This window comes from Stegostoma tigrinum, chromosome 11 (assembly GCF_030684315.1).
Source record: "Stegostoma tigrinum isolate sSteTig4 chromosome 11, sSteTig4.hap1, whole genome shotgun sequence".
Lineage (NCBI taxonomy): Eukaryota > Metazoa > Chordata > Chondrichthyes > Orectolobiformes > Stegostomatidae > Stegostoma > Stegostoma tigrinum.
In genome coordinates, this window is record NC_081364.1 from 6,492,201 (window position 1) to 6,516,703 (window position 24,503).

At 45.5% G+C, this 24,503-nt stretch overlaps 1 protein-coding gene across 3 annotated transcripts in view; it reads left to right on the top strand.

The window, feature by feature from the left end:
- Positions 1–1,177: 1,177 nt before the first annotated feature.
- LOC125460469 (plexin-A1-like) overlaps positions 1,178–24,503 on the top strand; it is a 512,196-nt gene continuing 488,870 nt past the window's right edge. For 2 of the 3 annotated variants that reach the window (XM_059649731.1, XM_059649734.1), the window contains exon 1: positions 1,178–1,284. The gene's annotated coding sequence lies outside the window, so the exon portion shown is untranslated. Of the gene's footprint in view, positions 1,285–3,850; positions 3,937–24,503 lie in introns of those variants that run through there. The other variant, XM_059649733.1, reaches the window with a different exon arrangement.

Here is a 24,503-nt window from a genome sequence, read left to right on the forward strand (position 1 = left end):
AGAGAGAGTATGTGTGTGTGTATGTGTGCGTGTGTGTGTGGGAGAGAGAGTGTGTGTGTCCATGTATGAGTGTGTGCACGTGTGTGGGGGAGAGAGAGCATGTTTGTGTGTGTGTGAGAGGGAGAGAGAGTATGTGTGTGTGTATGTGTGCGTGTGTGTGGGAGAGAGAGTGTGTGTGTCCATGTATGAGTGTGTGCACGTGTGCATGTGTGTGGGGGAGAGAGAGCATGTTTGTGTGTGTGTGAGAGAGAGAGAGAGTATGTGTGTGTGTATGTGTGTATGTGTGGGAGAGAGAGTGTGTGTGTCCATGTATGAGTGTGTGCACGTGTGTGGGGGAGAGAGAGCATGTTTGTGTGTGTGTGAGGGAGAGTGAGTGTGTGTGGGAGGGAGTAAGTGTGTGGGAGAGAAAGAGAGAGAGTGTGTATGTGTGTGTGGGGGGGACACTGCATGTCTGTGCATTTTGTGCGTATATTGCTCTTCTAAGACTATTAGCATTGTGTACTGCCCTTTAAAGAATGTAGGCCTGGCTCTGTGTGTGTGTGTGTGTGTGTGGTGGGGGGGGGGGGGGGGTTGTGTGTGGGTGAGGGGGGGTGAAGTCTATGTGTTACCCTTCTCAAGCTCTGTGAGTATTCTGCATGTCTGTGTATTGCCATTTTAAAACTGTTAGCTCTATTTTCTGCCTGTATCTGTCCATTGCCCTTTTAAGACTCAGGGCTAGGATTTTCTGTGTGTGTGTGTGTGTGTGTGTGTGTGTATATCTCTGACTCTGTGCGTATGTGCATCTGTCTCTGACTCTGTGTTGTGTGTGTGTGTGTGTGTGTGTGTGTGCATCTGTCTCTGACTCTGTGTAGTGTCTGTCTGTCTCTGACTCTGTGTAGTGTCTGTGTGTGTCTGTCTCTGACTCTGTGTAGTGTGTGTGCGCGCGCGCGCGCATTATCACGTGTATGTGCACATTGCCCCTTTAAGTATCAGCGCCCTCATTGAGTATTTCTGTATTGCCCTTTTAAGCGTCAGGGCTCACATTGTGAATGTGTTTATCCGTTTCGCCAATGCCTTGCCCTTTTAAGACTCGGGGCTGGGAATGTGCCTGCTGTATTGCAATGCGGCTGCTGGTGGGGACAGGCTCCCTCTAGTGCTTGGATCGCACTTTGCCAAGGGAGTGAGAGCGAGGCTGGGGTTCCCATTGGATGCCTGGAGTTACATTCCATTCAGTACGAGTGGAGCAGCAGCTCCAGGAACAGTGTTGGGAGCTAATTATGGCAAGGACATACATCCGTTCACACAGTAAGTAGCACCGATCCGGCCTGGTTTCCTTATGGTAACATTGTACCCACCTCAAACCAGGAGCGACATAAGGTTACCAGCTTCTGCCTCTCAGAGAGACAGAAAGTAGCAGCGAAAGAAGTCAGGACTGTTGTATCCATGTGATTTCTTTGTTACTGTAGTTTTGTGTGTGTGTGTAGGTTACAGGGAGGAAGAGAAAGGAGACTAGATGATGTATTTGGGGTTTTGTGTATGTGTGTGTGTTAGGGCTACGCATTGCCGGCTTGCCTAAGTGGAAGACAGCCGCGATTTTTTTCAATGCAGTAATCTGAAAATTGCACTAGTTACCGATCTCGATGAGGTCGCAAGTTGGGACAACTAGAGAGAATTGCCTGGAATGTTTAAACCAAAATCCGATCTGGATATTTCGAAACGTCGGAGCTTGACTCCTATCTGTGCGTGCTATAGTTTCAACCAAGGAAGGGGGAATGGGGTGGAGAGGGAGAGGGGAGAGGAATTTTTACTCGGAGGAGTTTTTGAAACCCTCGGATCGCGAGAGGCATTTCTCCCCGTCTCTGTCTCTGTCTCTCTCTCTCTCTCTCTCCCTCCCTTTCCCACCCCCACCACCTCTGTCGTTGTACTATGTACATCAGGACGGCGCAGAAACTGTGATCTGAAAGCACAGAGGAATATCTGGGGTGTTGGCAAAAAGGAACAGCAACAACATCCAAAAAATAGATATCTTATTGTATTTTGCTCTCCGGTTTCCGATCTCAGTAAAATTCCTGCGAGACGGACGTTTCAGATGCACTTTCCATGCTATTTTCCCCACTCCCTGCGATAGATTAAGCTGGCTTTTATTTTACAAAAGAAAAAGCGTTCGGTCGAGAATACACAAGAGAGTAGATTTCGCCCTCTCCCAGCGGGAAGCTGGAGAATGAGGGGTAAGGAGAAGGGGGTGTTGGTGATTTTTTTTCGGAAAATGAGGCGGGGGGGTTGAAACTGACGCGAGAAATGCCAACCTTTTGAAATTGACTTGAGCAGCGGAGTTGAAATTGACGTTCTTCCGAAAATCCGTGTTACTTTCACCCATTTCAGTCTCTGAAAGCAAAATGCGACCACTTTATATTAAAACACGTTGGCGTCGAGGAGACTCTCAGGGGCTTTTAAGACTTAACAAAAAATCCGAGTCTTAATAGATGTTTGGTTAGGTGTCCCAGTAATAGTTTATGGACTGATTAACCGCTAAGTTTGTTTAATTGCGAATACCGCGCCGTTTATATCTCCTTTTGAAAATAAATGTTACAGAGCTCATGTTTGGCGGGTTGTGAATGTACAGGATGGCGATGTTACAGACCAGTGTGTGAAATAATCGATACCGTTTCAATCTCATGTTTAGTTCAGTAAGATGTATTGCATTGTGCTGTTCAATCTCCTGCTACATGAAGGTGTATCTCTGCCAGTGCAGATCCAAAATTATTGTATAGTTACCACACGTCAAGGGGGAATGTGTGTGTCTCTATCAGTTTACCATTCTGTCAGTGCGTTTCTGTCTCTCTACCAGCGTGCGTCTGCCTCTGTGTGACTGTCAGCGTGTCTGTCTCCGTGTGTACCTCTGTCAGTGTGTCCGAGTGTGCCTCTGTCTCTGTGTGCCCCTGTCAGTGTGTACCTGTCCCTGTCAGTGTGTCTGTGTCTCTGTGCCCCTGTCAGTGTGTACCTGTCTCTGTGCGTCTCTGCCAGTGTGTACCTGACTCTTGTCAGTTTGTTTTTCTCTCTCTGTGTGTCTCTGTCAGTGTGCCTTTCTCTGGCTATACCTCTGTCAGTGTGTCTCTCTGTGTGTATGTCAGTGTGCCTATTTCTGAGTGTACCCCTGTCAGTGTGTTAGTCTGTTTCTGTCATTGTGTGTCTGTGTCTCTGTCTCTCCATCAGTGAGTGTATCTATTTGTCTCTGTACATCTCTGTCAGTCTCTCTCTCTCTCTCTGTATGCCACTGTGTGTTTCTCTCTGTGCATTTCTATCGGTCTCTTGTGTGTCTGTGCGTCTTTTTTCTCTGTCAGCGTGTGTATGCATTCTCTGTCAGTGTCCCTGTGTGTGTGTGTCTGTCTCTCTCTCTCTGCCTGTCGATGTGAACTGAGAAGCATTCTCTCTGTCTGCCCTTCTTTCTCTGTTCGTCTCTCTGTTTGTCTCTCTGTCTTCTCTCTCTCTTACCTGTCTCTCTCTCGCTCTCTGTCTCCCTGTCTGCCTCTCTTCATCACCCATTTCAGTCGGAGAATCTCCCCCCCACCCCCAACCCCAGGCCCAACGTGCGCAGACCGACTCCTTCCCTTAGTGAGCCTTTTTAACACGAATATTTCAATAAAATGTTTCCTTTATTAATCAGTTGAGAAGATGGATCTGTGTTCCTCCACAACCCCCCCCCCCCCCCCCCCCCCCCCACACACACATACAGACACACTCACACAGATAGACACAAGGCACAGCCTGTGTTATTTCTCTAAGCACCGGCGGGAAGGGAAAATTGCACTCTGTTTGCTCCGAGTTCGTTTCCCTCCGGTTAGCGTGGAAGACCTGACCATGGGATGAAGGCTGGCGAGGGATGGAAGCCGAGATTACTGAGCTGGAGCCGGGGCTGTGAACCAGCTCTAACAGCAGCTCAGCTCAGCTGCCTTCAAGGTAAAGCCGGACACAACTGTTCAGAAGATCGCACTCTGCTCACCTCTGCGATGAGAGGCAGGTTGTTACTGACTTGAGCATTTTGCCTGTCTGTTTCAGGCTGCCCCTATCTGCCTGTCTCTGCTTCTCCCTCTCACTGTCTGTCTACCTGTGTCTGTCCATCTGTTTGTGTCTCTGCCTTCCTCACTGTGTCTCTTTCTCTCTGTCTGTCTGCCTCTCTCTCTCTCTCTCTCTCTCTCTGTTTGTCTCTGTCTCTCTCTGTCTGCCCTTCTTTCTCTCTTTGTCTCTCTGTTTCTTTCTCTGTCTTCTCTCTCTCTCTGTCTCTCTCTCTTGCCTGTCTCTCTCGCTCTCTGTTTGTCTCCCTGTCTGCCTCTCTTCTCATTCTCTGGTGCCTGTTTATCTCTTTCTGTCTGCTTTTTTTTCTCTCTCTGCCTGTTTCTCTGTTTCCTTCTCTTTCTGTCTGCCATTTTCTCTTGCAGCTTCTCTCTCTCTCTGCCCTGTGTCTCCTCCTGTCTGTCTGTCTCTCTGCTTGCCTGCCCCTCTCACTATGTCTGCCTGCCCCCATCTCTCCTCTCTCTCTTTACGCCGATATCTCTTCTTTCTGCCACCCATCCTCCTGTCTTTCTTGCTCTTTCTGCCCATTTCTCACTCTGCCTGATAGTCTCTCTTCCATCTCTCCCATTGAAGTTTTGATGCTGGAGTTCTCAGCTGGAGGTCTTTCTGGGCTGGGTTACGTTTCTCTGGTTCCAGTCGTTGGGTTTGGAACCCATCACAGCAGAAAGCTGGATTCGCATGTGAGACAATTCCGCTCCCCTCCAACTCCTGTCTCAATAATTTCCAGAATCTCACCACCAAACACAGGGTAGAATTAATTGTTTTGCTCTCTCTGGTTCTGTTGCGTGATGGCCGTAAATTTTTGAGTCCCACTTTCTGGGGAGATTAGGGGTGAGTTTTGGAAAGGGTAGAAGATTCAGGCGCTCAGTAACTCTCAATTTGGTGAGGGGAGGTGGGGTTTGGGGGCAGCGTGAAAACTGTTTGGTGCTATTAATGAGAAGCATTAATTGCTTCAACTGCTGCTTAAAACCAAAATATAAAGTGTGTTTTCTTTAAAACAAACAAAAAACAACTCCACTGTGGAATGTTAATAGATGTAGCCTGGCCAATTCTCAATGAGCTTCGGGGATTTGGATGTGCTTGTAATGAGGATGTGACTGAGACTGTTGTTAAAGGATTTAAACTGAGGGACGCTGCAGAATCTTGGCATTGTTGGGATATGAAGGAGTGAGGGAGACCAAAGATTGTTGTAGCTTTGTACTGGAGATTGCAAAGCAGACACTCTGCTTATCTGCAGCACAGTTGCGAGACACTTCTCTGATTTCTGCTGGTGATGTCTTACACATCTCTCTGGAGTGTTGCTGTGGCAACAGGCACGTTCTTCTCAGGATGGTGATGGCAGATGGCACCTGACCAGGAGACTCTCCCTCCCTTACTGCCCACCATTGGAAGGATTGGCAAGTCGAAGAAATCTTCCTGGACCGTGGTGGGACTCGAACCTGCAGGCTCAGGGGCTGGACCGCTATCCACTGCACCTCCTCAGGTCTGCACAGAGTTTGCTGAGTGAAGGGGCAGATATCTTTGGGTGTTTGCTCCAGTTTCAGTAACAAAGAGATGACCAAATGTGGACCGCTTTTTCAGTAAGATGGGGTAAAATATTTTGGCTGATTTTGTTTTGAGGAAGGGGGACTGTAACCCCATCTGGAGATAGGTTTTCTCAGTGTCACTCCTGCTGTGTGCTTCTTAAGTTAGATTTTGATCACTGTCTTTTTTGGATTTGTTTCAGACCATTTTCCTACCTGCTTCAAACCGTCTTTATATGTTGTCTGTTATTATGTGTTGAATATTTTTGCTTGCGCCTTGGTTTTAACCCACTCGGTCCCCACATCCTCCCCGGTGTTTAGGTTTTGACTGACTCTTTTAGCACAGTGTGATGGCTGGAGTGTGTAAAAGAGATTGACGTTTCATTTGACTATGCATTTTTGCAACACGATGGTACAGCCAACACTGGGAGTCTAGACACTGTCCTTTTCAACTTTGGAGTTGTGTCTGTGGAAATCTGGTGTGGAACTGATGGAAGTGTGGGGCTGTGGGCTAATGAGTTGTCTGTGAGGTGGCAACAGATTGAGATGAGTTGAAAGCACGAGTGAGAAAAGTGCATCTCTCAAGCTGACATTGCTCTGGGTTAGCACTGATTCCTCTGACATGCACTTAATTCCCCCATCCTCCTCCCTCACTCAGTGTACTAAACATGTCTGTTGTTTGTAAGCACTGTACTGAATTTCCCCAATTCTTCCTGCAGTCTGTAGTGGGTATGTGCATCCTCCCTGCACTAGGATTATGTTCAGATCGCTCGCTGTCACCTCATTCCTCTGGAATTCCTTCAGGACTGATCAGACTGTGTGGAAGTTATGTTTGCTAAATAATCTCTTCAGCTGTTCCTTTTGATATCCTGGTGCTGGGAGAAAAAATGTGTGCTTGTGTGTTGTCTGTATCAGGGAGACGGGTGTCTCAGTCAGTGCTTGCATTGTCAGGGGAACTGGGGATAATACCCTTGGCTGTTTGAATTTAGTATATTCTTCAGTGTGCTGGGTCTATTCTCGCTGGAAAAGAAAATGCCAAACAGAGATATTGAAAAATTAATGAAAGCTTTTGATCAGAGTAACCGCACAGAGAATGCTTCCGCTTATGAGGAAGAGCAAAACTAGAGCCTGTCATGGTAAGCTAATCACTCAGGAATCCATTGGACTCTTTAAAGGAGCTAGACAAGTAACAAGGTGAGAAAGGAGTAGAGAGTTACAATGGTAGACTTTGATGAGGGCAGGTAGGAGGAGGCTTGACCAAAAAACAAATACTGGTTGTCCTGGGTGTTGAGTGGCTGTGTTTTATGCCCCGCATAATCCTATGTAAAAATGAAAATCCATTCCTCCTGTGTAAGAGAGCATCCCCATTCTCCATCCCAATTTTTTTTTATTCACTTGTGGCTCAAAGGATTGGTCCAGCATATCTTGCCCATCCCCAGTTGCCCCTTGAGAAGGCGGGGGTGAGGTGCCAACTTGAACCGCTGCAGTCCACCTGCTGTAAGTTGACTCACAATGCCAATAGGGAGGGAATTCTAGGACTTTACCCCAATGACGGTGAAGGAATGGCAATGTATTTCCAAGTCAGGATGGTGAGGGGCTTGGAGGGGAACTTGCAGGGGGTGCTGTTCCCATGTATCTGCTGCCCTTGTCCTTCTAGATGGACGTGATTGTGAGTTTGCTGTCCGAGGATGTTTGGTGAATTTGTTGCGCTCGTCAGAGAGTTCTGGTACACTGCTACCCTCAGTATTCAGTGGAAACCCTTGCTATGAGCTGAGAAAGTATTGAGCCATTTCCTTTACGATGAGCATCATTGCCTGTGTGTACACTCACGAGCACAAGGCACTGAATGTCTAGGAGCTGCAGAAACTCTCTGGCTAAATCCCTTCCTCCTTCCCTACCACCCAATGACCTGCAGTAACCTCCATTCCTTCAGGCAGTTGGACTGTATTCTGACTGGTGATGGTTGAGGAATAAATATCTATCTGGAAATTCTGTATCATTGTGGAAGCTTTTATCCCCACACCTGTGAGAGGACAGAGCCTCTGTTTTTGTCATTCTTCTTTACCCTCTCCCTACTTCGAATGTTACAGCAGAGAAAGGAAACTCTGATCTGTTTGTGTTTGTGGGGTCTTGAAATGTGCAGCATTTCCCACATCTACATTGACTGCCAGAAGTAATGGTTCGAAGCAGATAGGATAGCAGTGTTTGAGAGGCATTTTGACTATAGTGATTGGGACCAGGTGGGTCCATTGACTGAACTCCTTGTTTGGGGTTGTTAACCTGGGCCAATCAGAGAGCCCTGACTGACCAACTAAACCAGGGGATTTAGAATCTCATTAGTTCAGGGGACTGAATCCGAGCTGGTTGGCTACAGTCAGTGTACTGTGCATTTGTATATAAAGGGTGACCCTGTGATGGGATACTGGCTTCTCTGCAGTTATTTCACTAGCAGGTGTGTGAACAGTTGGGGAATAGAGGGATATGGGCAATGTGCAGGCAGGTGGGATTCATCTAGAATGGCATCATGGACAGCACAGATGTGGTGGGCTGAAGGGCCTGTTCCTGTGTTGTTTTGTTTGAAATACTTTTAAAGTTGCAGATCACTGGGGGTTTTATGAGTTTGAGAGAGGGCTCAAGAATGCAGTTTTCACCTTTTTTCTTTGGTCACAATTGAATGATTTGGAGCCAAATTCTGCAGAGTGGGAAATGTGGTCCAACTGTGCCTTCAGGCTTAAAAAAGGCTAACATTTAACCCTTTCAGTGCTGAATGCATAATCTCGAGTGTTGATTTTATGCAGAACAAGTAGATGTTGCTTATCTAGTTACAGTCCATCTTGCCTGACTTGTTAACTCAGATGGATTAATGATCCCATTTCATGGTTTAAATTATAAATTGTGATAGATGATCCTGACTGTGTGCATATATACAGTCCACTGATTTTGTGATATTTTTTCACTTTAAATTTAGCTGTTCAGCCTTCTGTCACCTGCAGGCCTTTTTTTTTTGAAAGAAATGCTTTACCTTGTGGAAAATGAGCAATGATAGTGTTTAGTGTGAGGATCTGGGCATTTCCTGACTGGGTGGGTCCAAAATCCTTTGTGATTTTATTGTCCTTTTATGATATGCTTCAACCTTTTTCCCTTGGCAAAGTAATGCCCCCACCTATTGTCACATGTCATAAATCAGTCTGTATCTATGCAATGGGCTGTTTCATGCTGAATTGAAGCCAGCATTCCACACCAGTTACAATTTTTTTAAAATTCATTAGGCCCAGTGTTTATTGCCCTTCCCTAATTGCCCAAAGGGCAGTGATGAGTCAACAACATTGATCTGGGTATAGAATCAAAAGTAGGCTAGACTGGGTGAGGATGACAGATTTCCTTCCCATCAGTGAAACAGATGGAATTTCTTCAAAAAAAAACAGCAATGGGTTTCATGATCACCAGTAGACTGTTAAGTCCAGTATAGAACATAGAACATTGAACATTACAGCACAGGACAGGCCTTTCGGCCCTCCATGTTGTGCTGACCTGTCATACCGATCTGAAGCCCATCTAACCTACACTATTCCATGTACGGCCATATGCTTGTCCAATGACGACTTAAATGTACTTAAAGTTGCCCAATCTACTACCGTTGCAGGCAAAGCGTTCCATTCCCTTACTACTCTGAGTAAAGAAACTTCGTCTGACATCTGTCCGATATCTTTCACCTCTCAATTTAAAGCTATGCCCCCTCGTGCTTGCTGTCACCATCCAAGGAAAAAGGCTCTCCCTATCTAACCCTCTGATTATTTTATATGTTTCAATTAAGTCACCTCTCAACCTTCTTCTCTCTAATGAAAATAGCCTCAAGTCCCTCAGCCTTTCCTCGTAAGACCTTCCCTCCATACCAGGCAACATCCTAGTAAATCTCCTCTGCACCCTTTCCAAAGCTTCCACATCCTTCTTATAATGCGGTGACCAGAACTGTACACAATACTCCAAGTGCGGCCGCACCAGAGTTTTGTACAGCTTCACCATAACCTCTTGGTTCTGGAACTTGATCCCTCTATTAATAAAAGCTAAAACACTGTATGCCTTCTTAACAGCCCTGTCAACCTGGGTGGCAACTTTCAAGGATCTGTGTACATGGACACCGAGATCTCTCTGCTCATCTACACTACCAAGAATCTTACCATTAGCCCAGTACTTTGCATTCCGGTTACTCCGACCAAAGTGCATAACCTCACGCTTGTCCGCTTTAAACTCCATTTGCTACCTCTCAGCCCAGCTCGACAGCTTATCTATGTCTCTCTGCAACCTACAGCATCCTTCGTCACTATCCACAACTCCACCGACCTTAGTGTCGTCTACAAATTTACTAACCCATCCTTCTATGCCCTCATCGAAGTCATTTATAAAAATGACAAACAGCAGTGGACCCAACACCGACCCTTGTGGTACACCACTAGTAACTGGTCTCCAGGATAAACATTTCCCATCAACTATCACCCTCTGTCTTCTTTCAGCAAGCCAATTTCTGATCCAAACTGCTCCATCTCCCACAATCCCATTCCTGCGCATTTTGTACAATAGCCTACTGTGGGGAACCTTATTGAATGCCTTGCTGAAATCCATATACACCACATCAACCGGTTTACTCTCATCTACCTGTTAGGTCACCTTTTCAAAGAACTCAATAAGGTTTGTGAGGCATGACCTTCCCTTCACAAAACCGTGCTGACTATTCCAAATCAGTTTATTCTTTTCTCGATGATTATAAATCCTATCTCTTATAACCTTTTCCAACACTTTACCAACAACTGAGGTAAGGCTCACTGGTCTATAATTACAGGGTTGTCTCTACTCCCCTTCTTGAACAGGGGAACCACATTTGCTATCCTCCAGTCGTCTGGCACTATTCCTGTAGACAATGACGAGTTAAAGATCAATGCCAAAGGCTCGGCAATCTCCTCCCTAGCTTCCCAGAGGATTCTAGGATAAATCCCATTCGGCCCAGGGGACTTAACTTTCTTCACACTCTGTAGGATTTCTAATACCTCTTCCTTGTGAACCTCAATCCCACCTAGTCTAGTAGCCTGTATCTCAGTATTCTCCTCGACAACATTGTTGTTTTCTAGAGGGAATACTGTCAAAAAATATGCATTTAGTGCTTCCCCTATCTCCACTGACTCCACACACAACTTCCCACTACTATCCTTGATTGGCCCTAATCTTACTTTCATCATTCTTTTATTCCTTAAATACCTATAGTAAGCCTTAGGGTTTACCCTGATCCTATCTGCCAACAACTTCTCATGTCTCCTCCTGGCTCTTCTGAGGTCTCTCTTTAGGTCTTTCCTGGCTACCTTGTAGCCCTCAAGCATGCTAACTGAGCCTTCACATCTCATCCTAACATAAGCCTTCTTCTTCCTCTTGACCAGAGATTCCACTTCCTTCATAAACCACAGCTCCCGCGTTCTACAGCTTCCTTCCTGCCTGACAGGTACATATTTATCTCGGACATACAGGAGCTTTTCCTTGAATAGGCTCCACATTTCTAATGTGCCCATCCCCTGCAGTTTCCTTCCCCATCCTATGCTCCCTAAATCTTGCCTAATCTCATTGTAATTGCCTTTCCCCCTGCTATAACTCTTGCCCAGTGGTATACACCTATCCCTTCCCATCACTAAAGTAAACATAACAGAATTGTGATCGCTATCACCAAAGTGCTCACCTACTTCCAAATCTAACACCTGGCCGGGCTCATTACCCAGTACCAAATCTAATGTGGCTTCGCCCCTTGTTGGCCTGTCTACATACTGTGTCAGGAAGCCCTCCTGCACACTCTGGACAAAAACTGACCCATCTATAGTACTCGAACTGTAGTGTTCCCAGTCAATATTTGAAAAGTTGAAGTCCCCCATGACAACTACCCTGTCTCTCTCACTCCTATCGAGAATCATCTTTGCTATCCTTTCCTCTACATCTCTGGAACTATTCGGAGGCCTATAGAAAACTCCCAACAGGGTGACCTCTCCTTTCCTGTTTCTAACCTCAGCCCATACTACCTCAGTTGACGAGTCCCCAAACATCCTTTCTGCAACTGTAATACTGTCCTTGACCAACATTGCCACACCTCCGCCCCTTTTACCATCTTCTCTGTTCTTACTGAAACATCTAAATCCCGGAGCCTGCAACAACCATTCCTGTCCCTGCTCTATCCATGTCTCCGAAATGGCCACAACATCGAAGTCCCAGGTACTAACCCATGCTGCAAGTTCACCCACCTTATTCCGGACGCTCCTGGCATTGAAGTAGACACACTTCAAACCAACTTCTTGCTTGCCGGTGCCATCTTGCGTTCCAGAAACTTTATTTCGGACCCCCCTACTCTCAACCTTTTCTTCACTTGAACCACAATTTTGGTTCCCATCTCCCTGCTGAATTAGTTTAAACCCACCGGAATACTTTTTAAACTGAGATCAAATTTCACCATCTACTGGGGGAAGATTTGAATCCACCTCCTCAAAGCTTTCGCTGAGATTCAGGGTTAATAGCACAATGGTTCAGTGGTTAGCACAGCTGCCTCGCAGTTCCGGGGACCTGGGTATGTTTCCCACCTTGGGTAACTGTGTTTGTGGAGTTTGCTCTGGTTTTCTCCCACAGTCCAAAGATGTGCAGGCTAAGTGCGTTAGCCAGGTTTAGTATGTGAGAGGACAGAGGGCTGGATCTGTGTGGGATGCTCTTTGGAGGGTCAGTGTAGACCTGATGGCCAAATGGCCTCTTTCTGCACTATAGCAGACTCTTATGAATAATACCAACAGGCAGTTGCCTTGAAATGTTTCATTCTGTTCTGATCCTCAGTGTTTGTGGGCACAGGAGATTTTGACCCTACAGTCTGGGTTGACCCTAAACCTGTTGTCAGTCTAGAACATACATAGAACATAGATCATTACAGCACAGTACAGGCCCTTCGGCCCTTGATGTTGTGCCGACCTGTCATACCGATCTGAAGCCCATCTAACCTACACTATTCCATGTACGTCCATATGCTTGTCCAATGACGACTTAAATGTACCTAAAGTTGGCGAATCTACTACCGTTGCAGGCAAAGCGTTCCATTCCCTTACTACTCTCTGAGTAAAGGAAGAAGTCTCATTTCCTTTATTTGTTAGACATTAAGAGCGTGACATTTGTTAAGCAATATTAAACTTTTTGGGGAAGAAAATCTTTCAAAAGGAAGATTGTGCAGCATCTAGGCACTCACTTTTTACCCATTCATATCATGAGTTCCATGCAGTACTTCCAACCATCAGGAGGCAGTGTTTGATCCAAGTCCCTATACAGTAACGATGGAAATGCGCAGCGGGGTCAGGCAACATCTGTGGACACAGAAACAGAGTTAACATTTCACGTTGATAATCTTTCGTCTAAATCCATTCTGGTGGGAGCTTATCGACTGGAGATCTTAACTGGCCTTTCACAGATGTGACCTGACCTGCTAAGTGTTTCCACAACCTTGTGCTTCTATTGCGGATTTCCACCATCTGCAGTCATGTGACTCTGTGCCGAGGGAGGGGAAAGAATAAAAAGGGAAGGATAGGGTGGAAGACGAGGGATTACATGACAAGAGGCTTTGTGACACCCTTTGGTAGTCCTCCCAAGTTCTCCCCTCAAACAACAGCTGCATTTACATCGAGCTATTATTGAAAGATCATAAGGCACTCCGCAGAGGTATGATTGGGTGACAGTTAGTCATATCGGAAAACGTTTGAACGGCTTGGTCAGCGATTTTACGAGATAGCTTAAATGAGGAGAAAGGGGTAGAAAGGGAGGTGCAAAATTGGAAGTTGCTGGGGAAAAACTTAGCAGGTCTGGCAGCATCTGGTTCTGATGAAGAGTCACTGGACTCGAATTTGTCCAGCTATTTCTGAATCAATTCTTGTAAATTAGAATTCCAAGCTCATGTTCTGGAAGTTATGCGTTTGGATCCCAACAATGGCAGATGGTGACCTTTGAATTCAATGGGATACAGAAGGTTTGATGGTGACTGGTTCATAAATGACCTTTCTGGAGGAAAAAATGTTGCCAACCCTTACCTGGTCTGGTCTATATGTAGTTCCAGACTCTCTCAATGTGATTGACTCTTAACTGTTCTCTGGGAAATTCCTAATTGCACATAAATGCTAGGCCAGCCAGAAAAGCCCACATCTCATCAATTTTTTTTATAAAAGTCCCGGTCTAAGTGTCCGTCATTGTCAGAGTTCAACCAGGAAATGATTCATGGCTGAATTTAATTTAGTCTTTTCCCTGCTGATTGCAAATCAAACGCTACAAACATGTTCATTTTACTCACAAGGGTCGTATATTATCCCTAGCAATAACCAGGAGGTGGTCTGCATTTCGAAAGAGTTTGCTGTTCCATTTTTGTTTTTTTTACACTGTAGCTGTAACCAGTTACAGTGAAAAGTTTTGTTCTGTGTGGAGTACAAGCAGATCATACCATACAAAATGCATCAGGGTAATAGAACAGAGCGAGGAATACAACGTTACAGCTGCAGAGAAGCTGTGCAAAGAGCAAGATCAACATTTAAATTCAAAACTTGAGACTGTGTACTCACACCTCAGGAACAATATCTGATAACTGATACTGAAATCCTCACTTCTGCTTTCGTTGCTTCTTGCACTTCCGTATTCCAATGCTCACCTGTCTTCTCTCTCATCTTCGAACACTCCACTCCTCCCCCCACCCAACTACTGAAGCTGCTGTCATGCCATATCTTGCACCTGTCCCATTCACCGATCACTCTTGTATTTGTTGATATCTTTTGACTCTTAGCGGATCAGCCCTCAGTTTTAATATTCTCAACTTCAAAACCCTCAATGGTTTGCCCCCTTCTGGTCTCTAAGCTCCTCCATCTCCACAAACTGCTGAGATCACTGCACTCAAATTCCTTTCTTTCAAGTTCCCCTGATTTTAACTGCTCCACTATTGGCATCCCATGCCTTGTCCCTGGAATATTTTCCCAACTCAATGTTAAAGTTGCTTAGTGCCACTTGTGCTTTCCATGAGTTGAAAACGTCTTGTAAATGCAGGGTGGAATTGATGCATTTTTGTGGCACCCTTCTGCACCTCAGGGCATCTGCAAAGCGCTTTTCACCCAGAGTGGTCTGTTTTTTTTTGTGTAGCTGCCTCTGTTGCAATGCAACAGGCAAATATAGAGGGGATCTCTCACTTCTCCCCAAGTGCAAGACTGGAACCTTATGTGAATCATGAGCAACAACAGTTTTGCATTTATATAGACCTTTCCAGTGTACTATGATCCACAAATGCTCCACGGCAGCTCACAAGAGTGTCGTAAAAGAATTGTGACACTGAGCCAGGTAGAGAGAGTTGAGGCCAGGCGACTTAAAGTATGGTCAGAGAGAGAGATCTTATGGGGGACTCTCAGGTAGACACGTTGAGAGGGAATTCCAAGGCTTGGGGCCCAGGCAACTGAAGTCAAGGCCATTTGTGGTGGTGGGATTATGACTGGAGGATATTCCAGAGGGCAGAATTTGATGCCGATATCTGAGGGTAATGGTCCTGGAGGAGTTTACAAGGATAGTGAGGGACCAGACCACAGAGCAAATGAGCAGGAACATTGTAACATCTTACATTGTTAATTGTAGGGCATCAAACAGAGGGGTGATAGGCGAGTGGAGCATGGTGCAAGTTTCGAACAGGGACACCAGAGGCTTATGGAGGATAGGATGTAAGAGACTGGGTCAGAGAGAGGGCTGGAACTGGTGACTAGGGAAAAGGGAATGCAGCAGGGACTAAAAACAATGGCTCAGTCATCCCAACATTTAATTGGAAGAAATTTCTGCTCATCCCAACTCTTGACATTGCATAGACAGCCTGATAATTTAGAGATTGTGGGGAATTTGGGAGACCTGCTGGGATGTGTCGCCAGTAGGCATGTAGGAGCTGTGATAATGGGAACTGCAGATGCTGGAGAATCCGAGATAACAAAGTGTTGAGCTGGATGAACACAGCAGGCCAAGCAGCATCTCAGGAGCACAAAAGCTGATGAAGGGTCTAGGCCCGAAACGTCAGCTTTTGTGCTCCTGAGATGCTGCTTGGCCTGCTGTGTTCATCCAGCTTCACACTTTGTTATCTTGGCATGTAGGAGCTGCTGTGTTTTCTGAGAAATCGTTGCCAGCACCTGTCCTCAGCCCCAATAATGCTCTTAAATAAAATTAATGCAAAGACAGAGAGAAAAGGACTCGACCGGGGAGGGGAGGGGTTAGGAGGATACAGGAACAAGTGTAGGCCATTCAGCCCATCGAGTCTGCTCCATCATTCAGTACGATCATTGCCGATTGGATGTTTCAATGCATTTTCACCCAACACCATCCCCATAACCCAGCGCATCACTGGTAATCAGAAATCAATCAGTCTCTGTCTTTAAACACACAGCCGCCTGTGGGAGAGAATTCCAAAGATTCACAAGCCTGTGAATGAAAGAAAATCCTCCTCCAACCAAAGGGACATGCCTTTTATTTAGAAATTGTGCCCCTGTCTTTAGACACCCCACCATGGGAAACATTACACCTGCATGTACCCTGTCTATGCCTTTCAATATCTTCAATAGATCTCAAAATATCACCTGTAATTCTCTGAAATGCTTAGAATACAGCCCTCATTTACTCAGTCTGTTTCCACAGGACAGTCCAGGGAACAAGATCAAAGAAATATAAACAAAACTTTGCTCATGCTGGAAATCGAAATAAAAAAAATGAAAATGCTGGGACAACCCAGTCCCTGTGAAAAAAATAGTTAACATTTTATGATTAGTAACGCTGTTCTTCAGACCAGTTTTGAAGGCGAGTCAAAATCTGTTACACCAAATGGACTGCAGCAGTTTGAGAAGGCAGTTCACCATCACTTTCTCAAGGGGCAACTAGGGAAAGCAATAAGTGCTGGGCCAGACAGTGACACTTCCACATGTGAATAATAAAAAAACGGCTTGAAACATTAACTCTGTTTCTGAGTTCCACCTGCATTCTCTCTTTACTTTTCCTCAGTGTCTGCTATCACTCCCTAGCCCCCCACCAAACACTCTTAAGAATCAAAGAGAGACCACGATGTAACCTTATGGTTCTCAAATCCGAGTTCTGCATATAATGAAGCATTTTTAATTCTCACCAAACAACCAGCGTCTTTTGTAAATCTAGATGTTGCCAGGTTTAAAAAGGCCCAAGAGGAAGCTTACTTGGCTTTGAACAGTGGTCCATCATGTTGTGTAAGCACTGAGTTAGCACAACATTCAAGATGCAATACATCATAGTTTAAATCCATCATTATCCTTTCAGCCCTAATTAGGAAAAGCATTTTATCATCATAACACAGAGAAAATATCTCCTTCAGCAACAATACTGCAAGGGAAACTGTCTGAAATCCTCCAGGGCTTTGTCACCTTCCCCTGAATGGCCCAATACCTTCCTCTGAATGGCCCAACGCCTCCCCCTGGGGTACAACAGCTCACGCTAATAAGGGGAAAGAGGACTTATTGCTCTAACCTGATTTGGCACTATACGCGACTCCCGTCCCAGCCCTGTCATCTGGCTTAGATAAACCTCTTGGCGGTATCAAAGTGCTGTGTCGAGTTGAGGATAACAGCTAGAGACCGGCAATGCTTGCTGACCGAGCCCCACAGCTCATGCATGAATGAAGTAAAAATGCAACGTATTGATTTGAAGCCTTCAAGAGGTTCACAGCTCCTGTGGTGTAGACGGTTCCTGCTTTTCTTGGCCAGTTTTGACCCTGGTCTCCAATATGTCTGCTTTTTCATCCTGGTGGATTACTGTGATCTCTTGCCTCAAGGCACCCTCTGCCTACATTGCACCATCCTCCTGTCTGGGGTTTGAACCTGCAATTTCAGGAAGCAATAATAATATCAACGTAAGCCAAGCTGACGCAGCAGGCGAGAATGACTTCTGAGCAAATCTGGGTCAGGATCCCACTGGTGACTGTGGAGATTCCTGGAATTCCCTGATCTCAGTGAGCTCATCCATTCCTGGATCCACAGGCATCCACTCCCTCCATCACCAACACTCAGTGCACCGTGCTGCTACTATCTGCAAACTATGATGTATTGCATCTTGAATGTTGTGCTAACTCAGTGCTTACACAACATGATGGACCACTGTTCAAAGCCAAGTAAGCTTCCTCTTGGGCCTTTTTAAACCTGGCAACATCTAGATTTACAAAAGACGCTGGTTGTTTGGTGAGAATTAAAAATTCTTAATTATATGCAGAATTTGGAATAAAGAACAATAAGGTTGCGTTGTGGTCTCTCATTGGTTTTTAGAAGTGTTTGGTGGGGAGCTGGGGACTGACAGGAGATGTTGAGGGAAAAATAAAAATTGAGAGTGCTGGCGGAACTGCAGAAACTCATGAAAGATCCTCAGACAGCACTTTGAAAACCCACGGCCGCTTCCATCTAGAAGGACAAAGGCAGCAGATACGTGGGAACACCACCCCCTTCCAAATTCCCCTCCCACCATTCCTGACTTGGAAATATGTTGCCTTTTCTTCAGTATCACTGGGTCAAAATCCTGGAACTCCTTCCCTATGGGCACTGTGGGTCTCCCTAAAACACGCATTTCTGGTGAAGAGTGAAATCCTGGATTATTGTGTGTCCAGTTACATCAAATAGACTGCCGCGGTTCAAGAAGGCAGCTCATCACCACCTTCTCAAGGGGCAACCAGGGATGGGCAGTAAACGCTGGCCCAGTCAACAATGCCCACATCCCACAAATGATTAGAAAGAAGAATTTGAGGTTGATTTACCTCAAAAGTCAGCCTCTGTGGCACTCCCATGCTGTGGATCCTCATTTTACCTGCCTCACCCGAAAGCTTTTATCCTGCAAATGAGCAAACTGTGATCCAGGCCAGGATGAACTCCACTCAGGGAGACACCATGGGCCAGTTTCATTGCCTGTAAAACAAAGTAAGGACTTGAATTTCTATAGCGTCCCTTTCCAACTCATGGATAACCTCCAATATACCTTACAAAGCAACCTTTTGAAGGCATAGTCACTGTCATACGAAGCGCTGTACCAAAATTTCTGCACAGCAAGATCCCACGAAACAGTAACGAGGTAGACAAACCTCCTGTTGGTGGTAAGTATTGGCCTGGGCGTCAGGAGGAGCTTCCAGCACTTAAAAGCCATGCTGTGAGTTCTATTACGTTTACCCCAAGAGAGCAGGGAGGTCTTCAGTCTCACGTCTCACTCAAAAGAAGCTGCCCCTTCACTCTTTTTGATCCTCAGTCCCAGTTCAGCAGCTAAATTTCCAATATCTCCTTTCGAGTGTCCTCCTGCATGCTCTTGCTGTCTGGAATCTATATTTTTTTGAAAGCCATCTTTTTAAATCCCAAGGAGGAGTGCGATTACATCAAGCAGCTTGGCTTGGTCCCTTTGTGTGCTGGGCAGCGAGAATCGTCATTATCCTCCAACAGTGCGGCACATCCTGTTTATAAACGCTTAGTCATCCTGTGTTTTCATGTTACTTTGGCCGGGGAACTGGAATACAATTGATTCCCCCAGAGAGGGTTTTCTTAGAAAAAGACTGAGAGCGAGCCAAGTTTCCCAAGAAAGAAACAAATCTATTCTGACAGATGTACCCTAATCAGGAGTTCACCCTTTTCCCCATTTGCCTGCCCTCTGTGTTAAGTCCCTGTGGGGGATGTTGTCCAGTTGGTGAAGCAGGAATGTTAACAGGACTTTGGAAAAAATGTCGGGAAGAAGGGATTATCTTCTGTCCTGCAGAAACATAGACAATAGGAATAGGCCATTGGCCCCTTGAGCCTGCTATGTCATTCAGTATAATCATGGCTGATCATCCAACACAGCCCACTGCTCTCATGCTTTCCTCTTAGCCCCAAGAGCTATGTCTAAGTCCTTCTTGAAAATCTCTAGAAATTGAAGAGCATTTGTACAGCGCAATCATGGGGTCATTTACTTTTTAACATTTTTATTTATTGTTTAGAAGTTTTGGAGAAGAGGAACAAAAGGTGGAGCACCTTGGAATGGAATATCACCTTAAAGATGCTACAACAATGCAAGTGGTAGTTGTAGGTTGGACTTCTAATGGAGTTCTCCTGGTTGAGACTCAGTGCAACACTGGGGGTGTGCTGCACATTCGGAATTGCTGGCTTTCTGATTTATGATGTTAAAACAAGTCATATGGGTGTGAGACTATTCTCAGAAGAGCAGGGGCATATTTCAACTGTCCCTCGATCAGCAAAATCAGATGTTCTGGTCATAGTCATAGAGCCGTACAGCATGGAATCAGACCCATCGATCCATGCCGATCAGATATCCTAAATTAATCTGGTCCCATTTGCCAGCATTTGGCCCATATCACTCTAAACCCTTCCTATTCATATACACATGCAGATGCCTTTTAGACGTTGTAACTGTACCAGCCTCCACCACTCCCTCTGGCAGCTCATTCCATACACGCACCACCCTCTGTGTGAAAAAAGTGCCTATCAGGTCCCTTTTAAATTTTGTCCCTCTCACCTTAAACTTTTGCCCCTCTAGTTTTGGACTCCCCTAACCCAGGGAAAAGACCTTGGCCATTCACCCTTTCTGTGCCCTTCATGATTTTATAAACTTCTATAAGATCACCCCTCAGCCTCTGACGCTCCAGGGAAAACAGCCCCATCCTATTCAGCTTCTCCCTATAACTCAAACCCTCTAACCCTCAAGGCAACATCCTTGTAAATCTTTTCTGAACCCTTTCGATTATCTCACTGCTCTTTGTGGGAGCTTGCTGTGCACAGTTGACTGCGTGCTATGTGTCTTACACTGGGAGGTGATGGTGAGGTGGTACTGTTGCTGGGCTAGTAACCCACTTTAAATCACTTCAGGGCAGATGGTGGAATTTGAATCCAATTTTTTTAAAAAACTGAAATGTAAAGTCTAATGATGACCGCCATTGGTGGTTTTTTAAGATTCCTGTCTGGTTCACAAATGTCCTTTAGAATCTGCTGTCTTTCCCATGTTAAACCCTGAACTGCCCAGTTAACTCTGAAATGCATATGTTTGCAACAAAGACGTAGAACGGGAAATGAAAATTCTCTCCCTAATGGCACTGTGGGGGTATTGACACTAAATGGACTGCACTTCACCAATGCTAACTATGCCAACTTCATTTTATTCCTAAATTATAGTATAACTTGATTGAAAAATTGGGGTATCGAGCGAGGATGGTGAAAGGTGTGACATGAAGTGGTATTATCACTGATCTATTAATCCTGAAACCCAGGTAACGATCTGGGCACCTGGGTTCTAACCTTGATACGGCAAATGTGGAAGTCGAATTCAATAAAAATCTGGAATTAAGAGTCCAATGATGACCATGAATCCATTGTTAATTGTTGGGAAAAGCCCATCTGGTTCACTAATGTCCTTCAGGGAAGGAAACTGCCATCTTTAACTGGTCTGGCCTATGACCCACAGTCATGTGGTTGGCTCTTCATTTCCCTCTGGGCAATTTGGGATAGGAAATATATGCTGGGTCTCCTCATTGCCACCCACATTACCCCATAATGAATAAAAATTGTGTGTCTTTATGCAGGTAGTTGGGGGTGTTGGTGGGCTGGGATTGTGGAGGTAGTTTATTATTCTTTCATGGGATGTGGGCATAGCTGGTTGTATCAGAATTTATTGCCCATCCCTGGTTGCCCTTGAGAAGGTGCTGGTGAGCTGCCTTCCTGACCTGCTGCAGGTTGACTCACAATGCCCTGAGGGAGGGAATTCCAGGATTTTGACCCAGTGACAGTGAAGGAACGGTGATATATTTCCAAGTCAGGATGGTGAGTGGCTTGGAGAGGAACTTGCTGGGGGCGGTGTTCCCACATGCCTGATGCTCTTGTCCTTCTGGATGGAAGTGGTTGTGGGTTTGGAAGGTGCTGTCTAAGTATTGTTGGTGAGTTTCTGCAGTGCATCTCATAGGCAGTACGCACTGCTGCCACTGAACATTGGTGGTGGAGGGAGTGGGTGCTTCTGGAGGCCGATCTGGCTGCTTAGTTCTGGATGGTGTCAAGTTTATTGAGTGTTGTTGGAGCTGCACTCATCTGAGGCAAGTGGGGAGTATTCCATCACACTCCTGACTCATGCTTTGTAGATGGTGGACAGGAACTGGAGAGTCGGGGGTGAGTTACTCACTGCAGGATGCCCAGCCTCTTATCTGCTCTTGTAGAGTTACAGTGAGGAGGACAGGAAGTGGGCACAAGATATAGGAGCTGGGGGCAGGGGAGGCATAGCAATCAAAAGAAAACGGATAACCCAATGGACTTGCGGTCCTTAGGACTGGGTGACCATGGTGTTTGGAAAGACGGTAGATTCAGATGTTTTCTTTCAACATAATTTTTTAAAACTTTAATTTTCTGAATCATAAGCTGCAGGACAGGAATGGTTCACATATTTTAAGAACAGATTTTGTTGTGTTGCTAACAGTGTAATATTTAAGTTCACATAAAGAGGTTTAAACATTTTATATGCCATCTGCGTTCCCAAATCTGTGTGCATAATCTTCACTCTTCTTTCACTCTCTCTCAATATGTTTGTGACCTGTCTCAACTATATATGCGTGTGTTTGAGTGTCTCTCACTTTGTGTCTGTGTGCATGTCTGTTTGTCCATATGTATCTCTCTATTTCTCTTTTTTTCTGCTTTTTGGTGTATGTGTCTGTCTCGTTCTCTGTCTTTCACTCTCTCGGGAGGTACTTGTGTGTCTCTCTCTCTCTCTCACTTTGTGTCTTTGTGCATGTCTCTCTCTGTCACCTCCTCTTTTAGTATGTGTTTGTCTATATGTATCTCTCTCTGTTCCTCTTCTGCTTTCTGGTGCGTGTGTCTATCTCTTTCTCTATCTTTCACTCTCGGAGATATTTGTGTGTGTCTCTCTCTCTCTCTACTTTTCTCCCTTGAACTTGATGTGTGTATTTCTCCCTGTGTGCATGTATGTGTGTACCTCTGTATTTCTTCCTCTTTCTGCGTGTATGTGTATGTCTGTCTCTCTCTCTCTCTCTCTCTCTTTCTGCTGCCGGATTTGCCTGGACATGTCCTGCTTATTGCTGCTACATACTTGCTCTCACCTGAAGCAGCGACTTCTCTGTTTGTTCACAAGAAAACCTGTTGCATCTGGGGGTTACTGTGAATCCTTTAGGCCCTGTTATTAGGATACAAGTGTTTAGAGTCCTGGAGCATTCACTAACTCCATTACAGGCACTGATGCCTGCGTTTTTTCCCTACTTGTGATTCTCCAAAGTAAACTTGATTGTGCCACCAGTGAATTCATTTGTTAAACCTGAGGCAGTCGGTGAGTTATTTTCTCCTGTAATTGTCTGTCGCATTTGCTTGAAACTGAAAATAACTGTAACTACCCTTGGGTGACTGTCTGTGTCGAGTTTGCACATTCTCCCCGTGTCTGTGTGGGTTTCATCCAGGTGCTCCGGTTTCATCCCACAGTCCAAAGATGTGCAGGCCAGGTGGATTGGCCATGCTAAATTGCCCCATAGTGTCCAGGGATGTGTAGATTTGTTGGGTTATAGGGCGATGGGTCTGGGTGGGATGCTCCATGGGTTGGTGTGGACTTGTTGGGCCGAAGGGCCTGTTTCCGCACTGTAGGGATTCTGTGATTCTATGATCAATGAGAAACAAGAGATGATATATCGCTTCAATGAAAAATTATTCAGCTAAGGAATATTTTTACTACATTTTCTGGTGAGATGTTTGGTTGAAAGCAGCAGGTTTGTGTTCTTGGTAAGACTCCCTGATGCGAGGCAGGGAGGAGGGGTGCACTTTTTCTGCCAGCTCAGCACTGTGTGCCGTGGGTTAACTGAGAATTCAGTCCTTTGCCGGGGTTTGAGGCGCCCGCTGGAGATGTGATGTAATGCCCGTGGGATCTTGCTGTGCGTGAATCGGCAACCGCGCTTCCTGCGTCGCGATAGCGGCCATCCTTCAGGACGGACCTCCTGGGCGCCAAGGCTCTTTGGAACATTCCAGGGCTTGGCGAGAGGCACTGCAGAAAAACACATCTCCTTTATCACCGCGGATGTGCCTTGTGACGCAGGGAGCGTTGCGGTTGCTGCTGATGCAATAGTCATTGCCTGTTGTGCCAAGGGCTTTTGAGACTCTTGGGTTCAACAGGCGCTGCATAAATGTAGGCATTCATAACCTAAAAAAAATGATTTTCAGCTCAGTTATGGTGTGGAAAGAGGCCATCCGGTCCATCCTGCCTGTACCAGTGCCCACTCCTGAGCTTTGCCCATATTCCTGCATGCTATCCAAATTTCCATCCAATAACCATCCAGTTGAATACTCCAGTTGAACCTGCCTCCTTCGCATTTCCAGGCAGTGCATTCCATTCTCCAACTCCTCGCTAGGCGAATGTGATTTTTGTCATTTCACCCTCGTTTCGTTAGCAGCTGAAGGTTGTTCAGTATATGGTGAGGATACCCATTGGGAAGGTGCGGTGGTTGGGGTAGGGTGGTCAAAGTTGCTGTAAAGGTTGTTGTTGTAAAATGTAGTGAATTTTCTTTGTGACAAATTATTAGTAAACCACATCGCAGAACCTCTGGATATGCCAAGTGATCTAAAAGAGAATTTTAATTGTAAAGCCCTCATGAAGAAATTCGATAAGGTACATGTAGTCCCTTATGGTTTCATCGATGGTTTCACTCATTCAAAACACTATGGGGATATTTATAAAAACATCTAAATTTGAAAGAAACTTCACCTGGAAAGTGGCAAAAATGTTCAGGTGAATAGTGTGAGTGTGTTTAAGGGGATGCTGTTTTCAGTTAATTCTTTTAGGTGATGTAGGTGTTTCTGGTCAACTCCACATGTCTTGCCCATCTATAATTGCCCCTTGAACTGAATGGTTTGC